At 45.5% G+C, this 4,254-nt stretch overlaps 1 non-coding gene across 1 annotated transcript; it reads left to right on the top strand.

Moving 5' to 3' along the window:
• Positions 1–406: 406 nt before the first annotated feature.
• Positions 407–478, top strand: TRNAG-UCC (transfer RNA glycine (anticodon UCC)). The gene has a single exon. It is a non-coding gene; the product is annotated as a tRNA-Gly (tRNA).
• The last annotated feature ends 3,776 nt before the right edge of the window (positions 479–4,254 follow it).

Below are 4,254 nucleotides of genomic sequence, written 5' to 3'. Positions count from 1 at the left end.
GGGGCGAGGGCCGGACTGGGCAGGGCGTCCCGGGGCCAGCGGCGTCTCAAGCTCGCGGCTCCATGCCCGGGACTGCAGCCCAGGAAGTGGCGGGCGCAGGGTACAGCGGCGGCAGCCGACACGGGACACCCGGCAGCTCAGGCCCCTTTGACCCGGAAGTCGAGCGGCCCAGGCGGCGGCCTGGGATTGGCCACCTCCCGGCCGGCACCAAGGAGTCCGGGGCGCTGGGGGGGGGGCGGAACGCGCCAGCACGGACCCCGCGGCAAGTGGGGTGAAACGTCCTAAACGTGGCGTCTTCCTGTGCGAGCAGGGACGTTGGGAGAGACACCCCCAGTAACTTGGTATTGCCCGGCCTAACCGATAATACTTCTACTAAAGGCTCCTAGAGAATAGCTTGTTCGACCGAGCGTTGGTGGTATAGTGGTTAGCATAGCTGCCTTCCAAGCAGTTGACCCGGGGTCGATTCCCGGCCAACGCAAGTGTGTTTTACAGCTTTTTCTTAGTTTTACCGTCCACTTAAAACTTTCTCGTCAAACATCGACCTAGAGTTTGTGTTACTTTGCAATAACTTTTTAAATTCCATAATATCTAAAAAAGACCAGAGAAATAGGAAAAAAGAAAAAGGCACCGACGCTGAATTTCTACTGAAATTACTTTGAAGCAAATTTAAAAATTCTACAGTAAAGATGTAGAAATGTTTCTGCTGGGGATCGAACCGGAGACCTTTCTATTGTGAGGAGAACGTGATAACCGCAGTACTAGGGAAACATGTTAGGGTCGCTCTTTCTAAGCTTATCACAAACAATGTTACGGAGATTGTTACATTGTAGCTCCTAAAATGAACATTATTTGTTTCCTTCCTTCACGGTGGTCTGGGCAGCAACTTCCTGAATATCCGCTCTTCCTGAATATCCATCACTCTGCTTGATGCAATGGAAGCTGGAAGGAGGAAAATACAGAATAAAAAAAATCCAATAACCCCCTTCGCAACACGCACAAACACACTATTAAAACAATCCAAGAGAGAAACTGCTCTCAAACCCACCCTGAAGCCCAACAATGTTTCATTAGTTCGTCTCATAGATAGATTTTAAACTCTTGCCTGTCTACAAATGTTGACGTTGTTGCTTCAGCCCAAACCACTTTCTACAAGAACTTTCTGTAAGACCAATGAAGGACGCCAGGTGCAGCAAATTGCGAAGGGAAAAGAAAAAAAACAAAACAAGCCGGACATGGAAAGAAGATAATTTAAATGACTTCTCATCTTATAACCCAGAGTTAACTCATTTTGGACCAATCTTTTATTTTCTTTTTTTTTTTTAAGAGAGATAGTAGAAGGAAGGGAGGTAATGGTAAGGAGTTAGGATCAGATTGCTGTAAAATCTGTTTTGTTTGTTTTTTCCCCTTACAGGGCCAGGATTAGAAGGAGAGTGAGGCAATGACCTCAAGTGCAAAAATTAAGGTGGCTCTAAAGAAACTAAATAATATTTTAATGCATTCTTTTTTTTTTGCGGTACGCGGGCCTCTCGCTGTTGTGGCCTCTCCCGTTGCGGAGCACAGGCTCCAGACGCGCAGGCTCAGAGGCCATGGCTCAGGGGCCCAGCCGCTCCGCGGCATGTGGGATCTTCGCGGACCGGCGCACGAACCCATGTCTCTTGCATCGGCAGGCGGACTCCCAACCACTGCGCCACCAGGGAAGCCTGCATTATTCTAAAATATCAAAATAATGGCAAAAAGCAACCCCATGGTGAACAAAATATCAAAATCTTAAAGCAAGACAGGTTCTGACAGTGTCTTACCAAGCCATATTGGAGTCTGAGGCAAGAGCAAAAACGTGTGCCCCTCTACATCTGTTTTTTGTTTTGTTTTGTTTTGTTTAATTTATTTACTTGGCTGCATACGGTCTTAGTTGCGTTGCCCTGCAGCAACTAAGATCTGCCTTTTTTTTTTTTTTTTTTTTTTTTTTAAGATCTGCCTTTTAATGGAGACCATGATTTAGGTGTAATTCCCCAAAGGAGAAAAGGTCTGTGACATTTTTCTGGAGAAGTTCTGATACAATAGTGAAACTTTTCTACAGTTAGATGTGAAATAACAATGGTAAACATTTTAAAGGAAACCTTAAAAGTCCATGACTATTTAAAGAAAGTAGGATCTTTTTGCGGGGAGTTGTCTGACCACAGAGCAGGAATCATTGCGGAAGGACAGACATACAGACACAGGACAGGTCCCGCCCCACAGAAGGCAGCATCTTAGTTCCCTAACCAGGTATCAAACCCGTGTTCCCTCTATTGGCAGGCGGATTCTTAACAATTGCATCACCAGGGAAGGCCGGAAGGTGGGGGTCTTAACCACTGGGCCACAAGGGAAGCCCCATATGTCTGTTTTTACGCATTTTTAATCGTTATTTTCCCCCAGGACATGGTTGAAAATATTGAAACTTAAAAATAGGTATGTTAGAGGGCTTCCCTGGTGGCACAGTGGTTGAGAGTCCACCTGCCGATGCAGGGGACACGGGTTCATGCCCCGGTCCGGGAGGATCCCGCATGCCGCTGAGCACCTAGGCCCATGAGCCATGGCCGCTGAGCCTGCGCGTCCAGAGCCTGAGCTCCACAATGGGAGAGGCCACAACAGTGAGAGGCCCGCGTACCGCAAAAAAAAAAAAAGAAAGAAAGAGAAAAAAAGGTATATTAGAACTCACAACATTAAGAACTTATAATTTTACTTTTCTCTTTTTTATAATTTTACTTTTCTGTGTTTAATGGAAGCAAACATATCGATAATATTCTCAACATATGCTTTGGGGGGGTGGAATTAACTACTAAAAATCACATAAAACATACCAAGAAACACACAGTTTTCCTTTTGCCTCAGATCCCAATATGGCTCAGCAGGGCACTGTGACACAGTAATATATCTTGAAGATCTTCTGTTTTAGTTTTCTACTGCTGCTGCGACAAATTACCATAAACACTGGCTGAAAACAACACAAATTTATCATCTGACAGTTCTGGAAGTCAGAAGTCCAAAAAGTGGTCCAAATGGGGCTAAAATCAAGGTGTCCACAGGGCTGCATTCCTTCTGGAGGTGCTGTTCCTTGAGGATCCAGGAGAATCCATTCCTTGCCTTTTCCAGCTTCTAGAGGCTGCCCACACTTCTGGGTTCATGGTCCCACATCACTCCAACTTCTGGTTCTGTTGTCACATTTCTTTCTTTGATTTTGACTCTCTTGTCTCCTTCTTACAAAGACCCCTTTGTTACATCAGACCCACCCAGATAATGCAAAATAATCTACCCATCTCAAAATCTTTAACTTAATCCCACCTGCAAAGTCCCTTGTGCTATGGAAGGGAGCATCTTCACAGGTTCTGGGGAGTAGGATGTGGACATTGTGGGGGGCATTATTCTAGCGACCACATCTTCCCCCCATCATTAAACATTCTTCTGTGACATCCTTTTTGACAGCTGCATAGTATTCCATCTATTCATTCATTCATTCATTCATTCAACAAGTATTTACTGACACATACTATGTGAACTGGGGAAAGTGGAGTGGGTAAGGCAGAAGTCAAGCTGACCCGGAGCTGGTGATGAGTGGGCTGATCTGATGGATTTTTTAAAAATTTTTTTATTTTTTGGCTGTGCTGTGGGGCATGCGGGATCTTAGTTCCCTGACCAGGAATCGAACGCAGTCCCCTGCAGTGGAACTGCGGAGTCCTAACCACTGGACTGCCAGCGAATTCCTTCTTCTTCTTTTTTTTTTTCCTGAGGGATATCTGGAACCTAATGTTGACCAGACTTACCAATTCACCCCTACTAAGAGGGCTGTAATCAAGAAAAACAATAACAGGGAATTCCGTGGCGGTCCACTGGTTAGGACTCTGGGCTTTCACTGCGAGGGCGCGGGTTCAATTCCCTGGCCAGAAATACATACATACATACATATGTACATACAGGAAAAAGAAAAACAATAATAAGTGTTGCTGAGGATGTGGAGAAACTGGACCCTTTGGACTTTGCTGGTGGGAGTGAAAAGTGGGGCAGCTGCTGTGGGAAATGGTCTGGCAGTTCCTCAAAAGGTTAAACAATTATCATCTGAGCCAGCAATCCCACTCCTAGGTATCTACCCAAGAGAAGTGAAAACACATCCCTGTAAAAACTTGTACACACACGTTCATAGCAGCATGATTCACAATAGCCAAAACGTGAAAACAACCCAAGGGTCCATCAGTGGATGAATGGATACCCAAAATGTGG

This window comes from Neophocaena asiaeorientalis, unplaced genomic scaffold (assembly GCF_003031525.2).
Source record: "Neophocaena asiaeorientalis asiaeorientalis breed wild unplaced genomic scaffold, Neophocaena_asiaeorientalis_V1.1 scaffold357, whole genome shotgun sequence".
Lineage (NCBI taxonomy): Eukaryota > Metazoa > Chordata > Mammalia > Artiodactyla > Phocoenidae > Neophocaena > Neophocaena asiaeorientalis.
This window is presented reverse-complemented; position numbering and strand designations above follow the sequence as displayed.